The 17,179-nt window shown below is 38.8% G+C and overlaps 1 long non-coding RNA gene across 2 annotated transcripts in view; it reads left to right on the plus strand.

Annotated features, from left to right (window-relative positions):
- LOC123595799 overlaps positions 1 to 5,964 on the plus strand; it is a 43,374-nt gene extending 37,410 nt beyond the window's left edge. The window contains exons 5-6 of one of the 2 annotated variants that reach the window (XR_006711382.1): positions 4,304 to 4,547; positions 5,489 to 5,964. This is a non-coding gene — a long non-coding RNA (uncharacterized LOC123595799). Of the gene's footprint in view, positions 1 to 4,303; positions 4,716 to 5,488 lie in introns of those variants that run through there. The other variant, XR_006711381.1, reaches the window with a different exon arrangement.
- Positions 5,965 to 17,179: the final 11,215 nt, after the last annotated feature.

The raw sequence follows: 17,179 nt of genomic DNA on the forward strand, positions 1-17,179 counted from the left end.
ATAATAACTTATAAAAGATCTTTGTGTATACAAGGACATGGACTCTCATTAGTGCTGTTTCAGGTGTAATGAGCTGCTTGGGGCTGAATATATTTAAGCACAGACAGATGGTGACTTGGCAGGTATCATTTAAGAAACGGTGGAGGCTGCAAATGAGCAGTTAGAGCGGAAGACAGTTGTGAGCTGCCCCCATGGAACTCTGGAGAGTGAAGGAATTGTGTATTATCAGTTGTAAAAGTTATTCCAGCCTTAGCAAGTTAGTTCTGCCTCACACGCATCTGCTCAAGTTGCTGGAAAGTGTACCTTTTGTTCCTGAACAGACCTTCTCCCCACAAGATCTGTATTATCTTTGCTCACTAACTCAGCAAGAGATTTCCTGACCAAAGTTTCCAAGAAACCCAGGGAAGAAATTATATCAGTGCGTGACCTTTGAACCCAATTTCTCAGCTGTTTACCATTTTCTAATGAATTTTCACAGTGCCTCTGCAAACCAGGTCATCAAGATAAGGGAAGAGGCAGCCAAGATTTTAATGGCAATAGCCAACATTACCTTTTGTTTTCAAGTGGGGGGAAAGTGTGACTATTTATAATCACTTCCGAGTGAATGTTTCCTCTACTTTTTTTTTTCGTGAGCCCAAATGTGGAGCCTTTAAGAATATTAACTTGTCAGCATTGTCCAGAAATTTTTTTATAGGTAGGTAGTATGAAATTAAAGGCTGCTGCTGACTCTGAAGTTATATGACTGACATTGGCTGTTTTTGAAAAGAAACTCTAGAATAGTTTCTTTAAAACTTTATTTGGAAATAATTTCATTACAGAAAAGTTCCATGAATAGTACAAGGAACACCCATATGCTCTTTACCCAGAACCTCTCCCTCTCCTCTCTTTTCCCTTTCTCCCTCTGTCTCCCTATTTCTCTCTCAGATATATGGATATACATGTGTGTGTGTGTGTGTGTGTGTGTGTGTGTATATATACACACACATACATATCCACGTATACATACATGCATTTACATATTTCTTCTGAACTTTCAAGAATCAGTTATATATGCCTAAAGATAAAAATATTCTCTTACACAGCCACAATACAGACTTCAGTTTTAACACTGTGTCCTTACTTAATTTAATAAGAAACCAATGTAAATCAATGTTTCCAGTTCTCACCTTTGACTCAAGTTCTAGAACAATATTTTCAGGTCTTAGTAGATATTTCTAGTTTGTTTTTCTACAAGCACTCCAACTATTTTTACACATGCCCCATGCTCCAAACTTTGTAAATCCCTGTCTTTGTTTGAATTTCCTTTGAAAAAAGAGCCTGAGATAAGGGCTTAAGCACCAGTAGTTTTTGAAGGAGATGATCCCATGGGGCCAGAGTTAAAGCATAGGACAGAATGAGACAGGGAAGAAGGGAAAGCTGACCATGTAACAGTGCATTATCAAGGTCACCCTTGAGGATAGGTCCTATGTCACCTCCTGAAAAGCATACAGAATGGCTCTCAGAATTGTCCACATAAATGATAGCATGCAAGAGTATTTAACCGGGTTGTGATACCCCATTGGTTAAGAGTTACCTCTGGGAGGCTCTATTTTCCTCATCTGAAGGCTGAATTTCAGTCTATGAAATACCCTTTTGGATTTGATGTTAGTAATACTAAGTTGACACAAGAATTTTTGAATTTTCTGAACAGATAGATGCTTTTGCTACAAAGTTAAATCAGTCCTTCTAAAAAAAGGAAAAAACAGTTTTGTCAATGTGGATGTCAATATCAAAGGGAAACGATTTTTTTGGGGGGGGTACTTGCATCAATGATAAGAAAACTTTTAAGTATGCTTGGAACAATTTGGATAGGTGAATATACTTTTCCAACTGTAAATTTACAAAATCTAATTAACAAAATATTTCTGATAAAAACTTAAGATCTAAATTGAAATATGCTGTGAATGTAAAACACACACTCGATTTTGACGACCTTATATAAAAATAGAATTTATAACATCTTGTTAATAATTTTACTATTGATAATATGCTAAAATTATACTTTGACATATTGAATTAAATAAAATATACTATTAACTTTATTTCATCTGTTTCTTTTAACTATTTTTAATTTAGCTACTAGAACATTTAAAATCACACATCTGACTACATTGTATTTCAATTGGACAGTGCTACCCTAGAAAATTCCCTATGAAACTTAGGTATCAATAAAGTAATTGAGTAAGGTAGTAGGATATAAAATTAACGTGCAATATTCAAATCTCTGAAATCTCAAATCTCTTAACGCCCCTTTTCAGAGGCATCAAAAAAAGGTAAAATATCTAGGAAGTTTACAAGAAATGTTGAATACATATACAAAGAAAGTTATAAAACATTCCTGAAAGACACACAAAGAAACTGAAATGAATGGAAATACGTCCCTTATTCTAGTCTCAAAATCATTAAGATAATCAGTTCTGTACCTAATTTGGAATTTTAACATGATCCCTATAAAAACACCAACACTTTTTTTTTTTTTTCTGGAGCTAGACAAGTTGATAGGAAATAAAGTTCATATGGAAAAATAAACATCCGAGAATATCTAGGAAAACACGGCAAAGTAAAAGCTACTCTGGGAGAGAATAGCCATGCCAGCTATTAAAATACTCTGCAAGACCTCTATAATTAGAACCATATGATGCCAGCACACACATAATCAAACAGACCAATGAAATAGAATTAAAAGCCCAGAAATAGACCCAAATGTGTACGAAAATCTCATATACGATAATGATGGGATCTCAAATCCCTGGGGCAAAGATGGACTTTTTAATAAATGCTATTGAGACAACCGGGCAGCCGTTTGGGAAAAGATTAAATTAGATTCATTCCTCACACCTCACATAAAAATAAACTCCAAATGATTCAGAGATAAAATGTAAAAAATTAAACTATACAAGCACTGGAAGAAATACAGAATACTGGTGAATACAACTTTAATGTCAGTGTAGAAAAAACTTCTAAGGATGACTCAAAATTCAGATGTAAAAATAAGTCTCACATTAAAAAGCCTTCTTGCATGAGTGCACAGGCAGAAACATACCATAAGCAAAGTCAAGAGTCAAATGACAAAATTATAAGAAAAGTTTTTGCAGCGTATATCAGAGATAAAGGGCTAACAGTTCTAATATAGAAAGAATTTCTAAATATTGGAAAAAAGATTAAAAATCCTATTGAAAATAGGGAAGACACATGAAAAACAACTCGCACACACACACACACACAAAAGATACAAAAATCAATATGTGATCCTGGACCACATTCTGTAAAAGAGGAGGGAAAAAATTATGTAAAGGACATTATTGGGGCAATTGACAAAACTGGAATGTTGGATAAATGTATTCGTTTTATATTTCCGGAATTTGATTACTATAGTGTGGTTATGTAAAAAAATATCTTTGTTCTTAGGAAATACACTCTTAAGTATTAAGGGGTAAAGGAGTGTGATACAAATGGCTCAGGAACGTGTGTGTGTATGTGTGTGTGTATCTAATTCTCATTAAAGCTCAGGACACCTACTGGTTTAGAGCAGGGGTTGGGAAACTGTCTCTGTAAAGGCCTGGCAGTGAGTATTTTCTTTGTGGACCGGATGGTCTTGGTGGCAACTACTTAACTGTTGTAGCACAAAAGCAGCTGTAAAAAAATACATAAATGGATGCCTGTGCTCTAATAAACGTTATTGTAAAAAGCGGTGGCTGATAACTTGAACATTTTGCAATGTAATGTACATAAATGTTGAATCAACTAAACCTAAAAACTAAAATAACATTGCATGCCAACTATACTTCAATTAAAAAGAAAAGAAAAGCAGGTGACAGGATTCCCCCCGCCCCACTGCCGCCCATCAAGGTTATATTAATTTTGGTAAGAATAGATATACTGGGGAAACAGAGGTTTGGCTACAAAGTACTTTGTGCAGGACCCGGTATTTAATTTCTAAGTAGTAGATAGTGGGTTTTTTTTTTTTTTTCAGTCATAAATAGACTTTTTTTTTTAAATTTTTTTTTTCAACGTTTATTTATTTTTGGGACAGAGAGAGACAGAGCATGAACGGGGGAGGGGCAGAGAGAGAGGGAGACACAGAATCGGAAACAGGCTCCAGGCTCTGAGCCATCAGCCCAGAGCCTGAAGCAGGGCTCGAACCCACGGACCGCGAGATCGTGACCTGGCTGAAGTCGGGCGCTTAACCGACTGCGCCACCCAGGCGCCCCTTCAGTCATAAATAGACTTTTAAAACACTTTTACTTTAAAACTAAACTTACAGAGGGAAGCAAAACAACTCCTCTAACAATACATCAGGCCCACGGGGGGAGCCGGGCAAAGCGCTGGGGTACAAGCTGCAGTCAATGGAGTGTTCTGAGCGCTGAACTCCATGAACCTGCTTGGCAGGAGGTTCAGCACGTGCAGCCTCCTGCCCAGGCGGAAGTGGTGCATCTGGATCGCTGTCTACTGCTCCTTCATCAGTTTGGCCAACTTCTGTAGCTTTGAGGACCCTACGTGGATGACAAGTATCCACGTGCTGTCCATCTCTGCTGTGGTGATGTATCTGCCCAACCCTCAGTGCATGAATGCCCCCTGGTGATGTCAGCCTAGGACCACTCTATCCATCCCCTAGGCCTAGCCCCTTGCGGTGCAGCCTCCTGCCCTCAGCTGCTGCTCTGGGCTTCCCTGAGTGACAGAGTCACAGTGCCCTCACCTAGGTGGAGGGAGCCTGATGCTTTCTTTCCCCGGGATTCTGCTTCTGCTGGGCAGAAGGAAATACCCTAGGCCTATCCCTCCCCTCTGCCTTCTTCACCCTGCCTGCTCCAGGCAGATATGCTATCCTTGTCTCTAGGTGTAGCCACTCATCTTTTGAAAAAGATTTTTTAATGTTTTTTTTTATTATTATTATTTTAAAGAGAGAGAGAGAGAGAGAGAGAGAGAGAGAGAGAGAGAAAGGGGTAGAGAGAGAGGGAGACAGAGGACCGGAAGCAGGCCTTGTGCTGACAGCAGGGAGTGCAACACAGGGCTTGAACTCACAAACCTTGAGATCATGACTTGAGCTGAAGTCCGATGCTCAACCCACTAAGCCATGCAGGCGCCCCTTCACTCATTTATTTATTCAAACTAGTTAATGATGAAGTTTTGCATTCTGGCAAACACACACACACACACAAAACCAAAAAACTAAACTTACAGAAAACGTGAAAGAATAGTATAGATAATACCCATATACACTTTACCCAGATTCTGTAACTTTAAAATATTTTGCCTCATTTGCTTTATTCTCCATTCCCCCCTCCCTCCCTCTCTCTCTCTCAGAATAAAAAGTATATTTATAGTCTTTAAAGAGGCAGTTGGATGTGTCCATATGAGCACACACTAGCCAATGGGAAGTGAGCTAAAGTGAGATGTACAATTTCAGAGATGCTGTTGAAGAGAGAACACATGATCACCTGTTGCCTTTCAGCCCCCTTGCAGCCTGGAATGTGTGCCATTCTGGACCAGGTGGATGGAAGTAATTCCAGCTGGATAGAAAAACAAAAATGGAGAAAGAGCTGGGGTCCCTGACTTGAATGCTCATGCACAGATTGTCGGTTGAAAAATAAAAAAAATGCTGTCTATGTAATCCCCTATTATTCAGTTTCTATTAGACCGTTAAAGCTCCACGGTAAGTGATACTTGAGCATCATAAGCATTATCAATATTCTGTGGTGGTAAAGAGTATGCATTCTGGCCCTACACTACTGAGCAGTGTACTTCAGCCACTCAACTGCTGTGTGACTTTGGGGAAGTTATTCAACATCCCTCAGCCCTCTCGGGGTTGACATGAGTACCTAACTCATAAAGTCATTTTGATGATGAACAGACTTAAAGTGCTCAGAGCAGGGCTGGTGTGCAGCGAGCGTAAGTGTTAATTATTCTTACTCCTCACAAATACTTGAGACGTGGGTATTATCTTGAACATTTTATAGATGAAGAACTGGAGATTCAGAAAAGCTAACTAATTTGCCCAAGGTTACATAATTAGTAAAGAGTGGAGCTAGGATTTAGACTCATCTTACTCCCACGCCTGTGCTTTCCACTTCTATAGCTTTTCATTCTATATTTTTAATGTTTTAACACATTAGAGTGGTCATCTTAAGGAAAACCAACACTTTGCCAGCTTTTCCGATATTTGTCTTCTGATTTAGTGTTGCTTTTATTTGGATTACAATGGAGGTAGGGATGGGCCCTAAAGTTAGCAGAAGCTCCATATGACCTGGGTCTTCCTTAGCAGATGCTTACCCAGCCCTGTATGAGTTAAAGATTTCAATAATATTACAAACTGGTAGGTTTCTTTTTTTTTTTTTTTGTAAGACTTCTAATGTAAACTTGTATAATATTTTGACCTATGCACGAATGCACACTAAGACTTGATAAGCTACCACACATCTTAAAATATAGTTAACTGTGGCTCCAATTGTAACTGAAGTGTTGAGGGCTCTTAAACATCTCTGGGGGTACTTTCAGAGGTCCCCTGGAAACTGAAATCCTTCTTTTGGAACTTTAGAATGGGACAGGATCAGGTGTTAGTATTATGTTTGCAATTTTCCTTTTCTTTTTTTCCTTTTTAAATCTGTTTTGATCACAAATTAAAGGCTGTACATAATATTGTTTTTGCCCAATAGTGACTGTGTCCTCAGAGTGTTAGGGGTCATCTGTTGGGAGCGTATACCTTCTGGAGGCTTTTGTCCTGCATCAATCTGTCACATATAGCACGTATAAATACATACACGCTTAAAAATTTTTATAGTTAACATTTTCTTTCAATATTTATTTTATTTTAGTAACATTTTTGACACTGGAACTTAAGAAAAGCCTAATGGGCTACAGTGTTACTTTCAAAATGATTTTTAGTTTTTTGAAAAATGTTTAATTTTTTAAAATAAATAATGCAGTCATGAGATTCAAAAAGCAGAATGCATAAAACAGTATATAATCTAACATTCTCCCTCCCATCCTTGTCTCTCAAATGCCCAATTTCGTTCACATCTTTTCTTGGTTGAACATAAATCCTTCCAAATTCATTTATATGATATACAAGCAAATTCTTGTACAGATTCTGATTTCTCTCCCTTTTTTATACATAAGGTAGCATATCATAGGCCCTGTTTTGCACCTTGTTTTTTTTCAGTTAATGTATCATTCCATATTAGTACATGGAAGTTCAGTATAGAATAGCGGTTAAGCACATACACATTTGAACTGCTACATAAATGTCAAAAATAGGGTTGGTTCTGACATCACCCTCCAAAGTCTCTGGAAAGTGAACTAGTTATAACTTAAATTATTTTGGCTAAAGCAGCAATTCTGATCCAATCTAGGTTCTCTTTTGTGCATTCTTAATGGCCAGAAGTTGGAGCCAGATGTGATAAGAAAATAAAGGAAGGCAGCTCAGCTGTGCAGAAATCCAGACCTGGCTCTGAAAACCTTAAAGAGGACCTTCAGTGATTGTATCCCATGAAGTAATTTAATTATTATACAGGTATCAGGGAGCAGGCATACAGAAAGCAGTTCAAGTGATGTCAATAAAGTGGATCAGAATTTGCCACCCAAAATATGCCACTTTGGCATAAGGATTATTTTGAACTGAAGGCAATTAATAAACAGGAGACACAGGAGAATATCTCTTCCCTCCCCCTTTCTCACTGAGGCATTAATTTCCCTTTGTAAAGGTAACATAAAATTCCTTTTATGAAAGTGTGTCCCCTTCCCTGTCCAGCATGGGGAGAACAATCCTTATCACAGGAGACAAAGTCTGAGATCTGCATAAACAAACCCTCCTAAAATAATCCTTATCTTAAAAAGCTTGCAGGCCTAAGCACTTCTTTGGGTTGTGTGTGTGTGTGTGTGTGTGTGTGTTTAACCCATGAGTACATACAAAAGAAACCCTTCTCCTGTTAATCTATCTTTTATCAATTTAACTTGCAGCCCTCATTCACTTACCATAAGAGGATGGAGGAAAAGTTTTTCCTCCCCTACAACAATGATCATAAAGAGTTCCCACAGAAGAGTGGCACCTGGGTGGCTCAGTCGGTTAAGTGTCTGACTTCAGCTCAGGTCAGGGTCCGTGGGTTCAAGCCCCGTGTCCGACAGAGCCTGGAGACTGCTTCAGATTCTGTGTCTCCCTTTCTCTCTGCCCTTCCCTGGTTGTGTTCTGTGTCTCTCTCTCTCAAAAATAAATACACATTAAAAAATTAAAAAAAAAAAGAGTTCCCACAGAAGAAAAAAAAAAGATGTAAAGATGCCAAATTGTTCTCTCTCTCATTAATTAGGAAACCAGTAACATGTGAACACCAATTCAAAGGAAACTTCAGTGAACAGATATGTATATATATATATATATATATATATGCAATCAGGAGTACTGAAATGAATTTGCTAGCAGAGGCAAAATTGGCCTCTTCCCTATGGTGGAACCGATTGCACATTCACCTCGACAAAGTTTATTTGCATTTCTATAAACAGGAATTTTGACATTACCATCAATTGTCTACAACTTACGGAGCTGTAAAATCGCTCAGACAATGAAAGGCACAGAACCTATAGAATGAGATTAAAAGGCTTGCTAGACAACACCTCATATTCCATTAAGAAGACACCTGGAAATCTAATTTTTTAAATTTGTCCATTCCAGAGCCTTTCACAAATTTTCCTCAAAGAATGTTATTGATTACACACACACACACACACACACAGTCACAATAAAAAAAAAAAAAAAAAGACAATAGATTTTGTGAATGGGCACTTAACAGGCATTTCGTAAGTGCTAATAGAGTAGAGCCAGGTTTACAATCTGGAAAGAATTATGTAGATTCTAACAGCTTCTACTTCCCAGTTTTTAGTACCCAGCATATTACTCTGTTCAGTTGACTACATTGCTAAAGTGAGGTATAACTGAATATGACCTGCGGTCAGCCCCTTGAACAGGGCACAGGCTCCTGTCCTCCTTCTGTCCCGCATTGCTCAGGGGACCCAGCAGACAACTGCAGCTCGCCGGGGAACTGTATTGCAAGGGTCATTGTACCTTCCCCACACCATCTCCTTTGTAACTCTTTCCCCCTCCTCCCTACCTTGTTTTCTTCAACAAGCAAATTGGCGATAACTATTTCTAAGGCTGTAGGCCTCCTCTCCGGAGAGCTGCAAATAGTAGAGGGAAGTTCCCAGCAGGTACAGCTACCAGTATACAAGTATTAGGCCACCCCCACTAAAAAGAAAACAAAACAAAAAATCAAAGGCAGAGAAAGGGGTGATTTGCACCCCAAGGGCTTAGCTGGCTAGGTCGTATGTGAGGCTAGCAGATGCGAGGCTCACAGAGGATGGTCAGTTCCGAAAAAGAAAAAAGTAAAACAGGGAAAAATGGGTTTAGTTTTTCAAGAAATTAAAGTCTTCTTCTGCGTTCATTTATTCATCCGTTCATTTATTCAGCAATATGTACACATGTGTATTAATAGGGTCCGTGGCACTCAGTGGGAACATACAGACTCTACACTTTAATGGACTCCATCCTTCCAATCTCTTAATGGTCGATGTTGTTACTTGGTTCATAGTTACACTTACTCATGTCTTGGAGCTTTGAACATTTGTCTATCTCCTTTAATAAGATTTAAACTCCTTGAAAGCAGCGGAGTGTCTCATTAAACTTAATTTTCCACGGTCCTTAACCTCATTCTTGGCTTTTAATGGACTCTCAATAAGTATTCGTTGCTTTGGTCGATTTTTATTTTAACTTCAAAACTATTTCTGGAGATTGTAGGTGAGAAAACGAACCAACTCTTTCACATTAACACCTGACGTTAAACATCCGCAAAATCAAGCCCTTCAAACTCCATAGGCCTGCTCTGCCAGGGCCCAGGAAGGGTGGGAGGCCTGGGGGTCAGCGAGAGCCCGCTGGGCACGCCTTTACACTCTCCGAGGGGGATGGGCCAGCGTGGGCTTGCCAGGTGGGGAGAGGGAGGTGGAGAAAAAGGCCCAAACGAGCAAGTCCACGGCTTCCCTCTCTGAAGTTTGCTTTCTCCTTTTCTCACTTTCACAATGACAAGAGATCACAGGTCTCCTGCCCACTGTCGGGGGTTGGGGATAGATGTTACACACCGCACCCTCGATTGCCAAGCTTCTTCTCTCGTCCAGGCTTTCCACAGCAAAGCTTATTCTTTCATGTTTGCAGAGCAGCTCTAGGTTTTAATTCTTAAGTGAGGTTTCCACTGGCAGCTAACAATGTCGTTAGTTCATTTTGAAAAGGAGTTTCACTTCATTAAAACACAGTGAAAGGCACATCACATTTAATAGAAAACTAAAAATGTCCGTGTTCAATGAGTTGGTGCCCCAGAATGAGAATGAGGATGGGCTGCAAAGAGCCTGGGTTGCAAAGAGAGTGTGTCCCCGCTTCGAGAGATGCCCAGTTCTTCCTACATGCCCTGGGGCCTTCGACCCAAAGTGGGTCAGCGGAACACCAGCCTCCGTGTTCCATAGACGTTCAAAACGTCTGCCTCACTCCAGATTTATCGAGTAAAAATCTGCATTTTAACAAGAGTCTCAGGGGGTTCGTCTTCCAATTAAAGTTTTGAGAAGCATGAATAATATCGGGATGCATGTGAATTGTAAAAGACTTCAAAGAAGGGCTTCCATCCCGCCCTAGAGGAAGGACGTCTTCCCCTTTCTCCCATTTCAGCCCTGTACCCAATCATTCTTGTGGAATACAGAGGATCACTTTAGGCTGAACAAGCAACTATACAGATCAAAGTTCGTATGTTTAGAAGCCTCTCAGTCAAGCAGGAAAGATTACATTGTGACTTTTCATCCTCACCAGAAGTAGGTGTTCCTCGTTTGTGTTTTACAGGTAAGGAAATGGGGGCTCGGAGAAGTTAAGTGATTTGTCCACAATCATCCCGCCAGTAAGTGGCATTGCAGAGATTCAAGCCCCCGTCTACCTAACACCAGAGCTCATGAGTTTTCGATGGTTTTGTGGTTGCTATTGTTAGCGGTATTCTTTTTTTAAAAGTTTATTTATTTGAGAAAGAAGAGAGCACGTGTGTGTGCCAGCAGGGGAGGGGCAGATAGAGAGGGAGGGAGAGAGCATCACATTCAGGTTTGGAGCACCGTCAGTGCAGAGCCTGAAGCGGGGCTCGATCCCATGAACCGTGAGATCATGACCTGAGCAGAAATCAAGAGTTGGTTGGTTAACCAACTGAGCCACTATTTTTTTTAAAAGTTCTTAGCTGTATTCTTTTTAAACAGCACTCTACTTTTCTTTCCCTTCATATATATATATATATATATTTTTTTTTTTTTTTCAGGATAAATTTATACAACAGCCTAAATTAGTGCTATGTTTCATAAGGTTTAAATTTAGTTATTTGCAACTGCCAACCACCTGGTCCCCCTTCAAGCAATTTCCAACGCAAGGTTCAGTAACTGCCAGGGGAAAGGGAAGGAAACAGAAAGGCGGAGTGACAGAGCAAGGGTTCCACTCCGGAAATGACCCCGAGAGGAGTCTAAGCTATGCCAGAAACAGGAGGGAGATAAAAAGGTTGAGGACTCAAAGCTGGAGCAGAGGAGAACTGTGTAAACACATGATTCTGTCATCTTTGGCAGTTCTGCCTTTTTCACCTCATTCTGGTCGACTTCCCACACTTTACACAGAAGGGACTCCAACGTCAGCAGTGACAATGTCAATGCTACGGCTTGGGACACTCTCACCAGAAAGGGTGTGGGGCAGTGCTCTGAACATGGCCACAATCCACGGCTCTATGATATATCATATATACTTGTGAAATGTGAAATTTTCCATGCCTCTCCCTCTTGCAACTTGGAGAATAAAAGAGATTAAAAAAAAAAAAAAAGGTAGATGGGGTTGGGGTGAAAATGTGGCAGACTGGAGCCAAAAGTTTTATATGGCAACTCCAGGCCTAAAATGAAGATTTCTATGAGACCTTTCATTACTTTCTGAATTTTATTTTATTTTATTTTACTTTATTTTTTTAATGTTTATTTATTATTGAGAGACAGAGAGACACAGGGTGTGAGCAGGGGAGGGGCAGAGAGAGGGGGAGACACAGAATCTGAAACAGGCTCCAGGCTCTGAGCTGTCAGCACAGAGCCCCACGTGGGGCTTGAACCCACAAACTGCGAGATCATGACCTGAGCTGAAGTCGGCCACTTTACCGACTGAGCCACCCAGGTGCCCCTCTGACAGAATTTTAATACAGATTTCACTTTTTTGAAGTAGACCAGTCCTCCTCTGCATTGCAAAAGGAAAAAAAAAATAGCATACCATATATTGAACTCTGCAATATTTATCTCCCTTAATTTTATTTTTAAAAAATTCCAAAGCCATGGAAAAGTTGAAATAGTACAGTGAAACATGTGTATCCTTTACCTAAATAGAACAATAGTTATGATTTTGCTGTGTTTGTTTTCTGTTTTCATTGAATCATCTTTGCAACACTCTAATCCCTAAATATAAGCATGTATCTCTAAAAACAAAGACATTCTCTGTATAGTTACAGTATCATTATCATATCCAAGAAATATAACATTCATTTAATATCATCTAACTTGTAGCTCATATTCACACTTACCCAATTGTCCCATTTATATTCTTTATAGCAGGTTCCCCGCACACACCCCGCCCCCATTTTTGATCCAGAATCCAACCTTCATGCATTATATTTGACTGTAAAATCTCTTAAATTCCTTTTACTTATTTATTTATTTTCAAAGTTTATTTATTTATTTTTTTGAAGGTCGGGGGAAGGAACAGAGAGAGAATCCCAAGCAGGCTCCATGCTGGCAGTGCAGAGCCCAATAGAGAGCTTGATCCCATGAACCGTGACCTGAGCTGAAATCAAGAGTTGGATGCTTAACTAAGCCACCCAAGTGTCCCTCTTAAATTCCTTTTAATCTAGATGAAAACAGTCTCCTTGTTTTCCCTCCTCTTTTCTCATCTCATTTTCAGCATCTATGGCATTTTCTAATAGAATCTATCACAATCTGGATTTTCCTAATTTTTTTCTTCATAATATGTTTCATATTTGTATGTATTTAAAACTGTGGTGCTTAAACGTGATGTTGAGGGAGAAGATAGCTACCATGAGCCGAACTTTTTGAGGTTAAACCTTGCCTTATAAGTCTTTAACTAGACTAGGTGAAATTGTCTAGAATCTACCAGGGCAAATCTGACCTGCCTGATATTGTAAATAATATTTTTTTTGGAATTCAGCCATTCCCATTCATTTATATATTTTCTATGGCTGCTTGGTTGCTTTCCTGCTAAGAAGGCAGAATTGAGTAGGTGTAAGAGAGATTGCGGCAGCCTGCAAAGGCTAAAATGTTTACTATTTGGCCTTTTGCAGAATAAGTTATCCAATCCCAGATCTAGAACAGGAAATGCAAATATTACTTTCTCCTTTGTCTTCTAGTCAACCCATGGGTCAAATGCTATCAAATAGATCACACAGATCCCCTTGATGATTTAAATGCATCGGTTGGGAAGAAGAAAGAACTACATTTATCAAGACCATTAATCTTGATTTTTAAAATTTCTCCCCTTTGAAAAATCTTTTAACACTCTTACATTGCTCACTTGGATTTAACCCAAATTCTTCAGCATGAAATTCAAGGAAAGGCTCTTCATAACCTGACCCTAGGCACCATTTCCTGCACCATATTGGTTTCCCTACATTCTAGTTCAGTGGTTCTCAAATGTAAGGGTATAAAAAACAAAACAAAACAAAAAAAAAAAAAACAACAAACAAACAAACAATCAAAAACCCATAACCACTCCAGGGGCATGTTTAAAATTCAGATTATCAAGTCCTACCTCCAAAGATTTGAATTAAGACACTCTGGGACGAAAGGCGGTAATCTGCAATTTTCACAAGTACTCCAAGTCAATCTGGTGCAGGTAGTCCAAAAAACCACATACAGAAAATCACTGATTTAGTGACAACAAAGTATTTGCATCTGACCCCTCCACACCTTCCAATGCCTTTCCTGCAAGTTTGTTTAGTGAATGTCCCTTGGTGAAACTGCTTTAATGTTCTTCCTACTGGGCTTCCTCATAGTCTACTCACTCTGGTCCAATTTCATGGAAATGTACATACCTATTATCATTTCTCTCATTACATTATTTCAGTTTATCACCTGCCAGCCTCATGGAGTATTCCTTGAGGGCAAGAAGAGACTCAGCCATGTTTGCACCCACGGCACAGTGCCTTGCACATAATTAAATGGGGATGAACATTGAAATGAATGCTTGAGTAAGTAAAATCGCTATTGGACACAGATTTTATTTGAAGCTATCAACATAAATTTTATTACATTACACATCTTGATAACTTAATTAGATGAGCTCTCTCCTTTATATATGTTATATAAAATATATTTATTACCTAATTCGTAAAAAGAATTTGGTGTTAAAAGACACCATGAAGAGAGTGAGAAGAGAAGCGAGTCTATGAGAATTTATTCCAACTGTGTGTATTTGACAAAAGATTCCTAACAAGCATGTGTTGAGAACTGCTATAATTTAATAAGAAAGAGACAAACTACCTGATTAAAAACACAAGCAAAAGATTTAAATAGACATTTCACACACACACACACACAAAGGATGGCCAAATGACTAGCAAGGGTATTAAAAAGCACTTGACATTCTTAGTTATCAGGGAAATGCAAATTAAAACCACAATGAAATACCGCTGCACACCTACTAGAATGACAAGGAGTTGGCAAGGATGTGGAGAAATGAACTCTCATGCATTGCTAGTGGGAGTAAATTGGCATAATCATTTTAGAAACCTGTTTGGTAATCTCTGTGAACTCTAAATGTACATCTACTCTATAACCCAGCAATCCCACTCCTAAGTATACACCCAAGAGGAATAAGGGCATTTGTTCTTTAAAATACATGAAAAAGAATATTCATAGCAGCTTTATTCATAATAATCCCAAACTGGAAACAACCCAAAAGTTCATCAACAGGGGAAGGGATAAATCATGTGGAACAATCATATAAGAGGATACTATACAGTGACAAAAAAAAAAATGGATTATGAATACACACAAAAACATGGAAGATTTCCACAGGCATAATATTTAGTGAAAGAAGTCAGAAATGAGTACATACTGCATGATTTCATTTTTGTGAAGTTCAAGAACAGATAAAACTAATCTATGATCATGGAAGTCAGAATAATGGCTATCTTTGGGGGGAGATATTGACTAGGAAGGATCAAAGGTAACTCTCTTTTGGGATGCTGGAAATATCTCATATTTTGATCAGGTGATGATTTCCTGGTGGATATATATGTAAACATTCATCAAGCTGTACTCTTAAGATAGGTGCACTTAATGCACTTATACATATGTTAAATTTCAGTGAAAAAGGTAAGAAAAGAACCCAGGACAGTTGACATTACGTCTCTATTACTAACTGCAGAGGTACAGGTGACATAGCTACAAGATTTTGTTAACTACTTACATATTCAACTCTTCCCCAACCAGGGCCAGCTTCTCATCTGTAAATAGGGATTAAATAGTACTTTCCTCATCCAGTTGTCGTAGGGATTAAAAAAATAAACACAGGACAAAGAATTCTGGACAGTGTGTGAGACATGTAAGGGATAAGAGTTCATTATTATTATGGCACACCTGTGCTAAAATTTACACAGTACTATAAAACATACATGGATGGTACTGTAAAACATACATGATTTTCAAATCATTTTTAATCTTTTTTTTTAATTTTTTTAACATTTATTTATTTTTGAGACAGAGAGAGACAGAGTATGAACGGGGGAGGGTCAGAGAGAGAGAGGGAGACACAGAATCTGAAACAGGCTCCAGGCTCTGAGCTGTCAGCACAGAGCCTGATGCGGGGCTTGAACTCACAGACTGCGAGATCATGACCTGAGCCGAAGTCAGACGCTTAACCGACTGAGCCACCCAGGCGCCCCTAAATCATTTTGAATCTAATGGCTGCCAACTTTTTTTAAAAAAACATGATTGTCTCCTACAACCTGATTTAAATATATATATATTTGTTTATACGTGTATATATATATATATATATATATATATATATACAGGAAAATCTTGGATTGCGAGTAACTTGTTCTGTGAGTGCCCCACAAGACAAGCAAACATTTCTAATAAATTTTAACTTGATAAGTGAGCAATGTCTTGCAATGCAAGTAGCATGTAATGCCAAATGTCACAGGATCATAACTGAGCCAATGGTTCTTGAAATTCACTTTGATATACGAGTGCTTTGGATTACAAGCACGTTTCTGTAATGAATTATGCCTCCAAAGCAAGGTTTTACTCTCTCTCTCTCTCTCTCTCTGTGTGTGTGTGTGTGTGTGTGTGTATTAGAAATGGCAAATGAAAAAAATAAAGTAAACAAACCCATAATCTATTACTTTTATTTAATAATATTACAGTTTCAAAAATATCAAGTGGAACCAAAAAAAGCAAGCAAACAAAACAAAACAAAACAAAACAAAACAAATATCATCACTTTTTAAAGACTTCATGAAATAATAGGTAAGTGTCCCTCACTTTTCCCCTTCACTCTTCAGAGGTAACCACCATTATCAGATCAACCCGTGTTTGAATTTTGCGTTCAGGAAAGAAACCTTCTGCTCTGTGTGTATAATGTTGGTCTGAGGATGATTAATAGTAAGCAATCAGTACACAAAAGGCAAGGACTAATTAATTCAGGTCTCTGATGGAGAAAGTGCCTTGGAATGTATTCTCATCTTGGTGGAGTCGTAAGTTGCTCCTTTGTCCCTTTGCCCAAACCAGCCCCTGCAGCATCACTCCTGCTAGCACCAAGACGTTTGGTAAAATAAGTACTAGGCATGCACAACCACAGACTCACAGCTGAGGCTTTGTCTTTTCTCAAATAAACATAATCCCAACAATGAGACTCTGTCTGTGGAGACTAGGGGGTGGTGGGAGGGGTGGTTACTCAAATTCTCTTTTCTGACTACCTACTACATTTATAAAGCTTTCCCCCCTCAGTAACCCTGTTTTTCTCTCTTCTTGAACAGCTCCCAAGTGACATTTGATGTTCTCTCTAGGGTGACTTTCCCAGGGGGGTCCCATGAGCCCA

Source organism: Leopardus geoffroyi, chromosome B1 (assembly GCF_018350155.1).
Source record: "Leopardus geoffroyi isolate Oge1 chromosome B1, O.geoffroyi_Oge1_pat1.0, whole genome shotgun sequence".
Taxonomy (NCBI): domain Eukaryota; kingdom Metazoa; phylum Chordata; class Mammalia; order Carnivora; family Felidae; genus Leopardus; species Leopardus geoffroyi.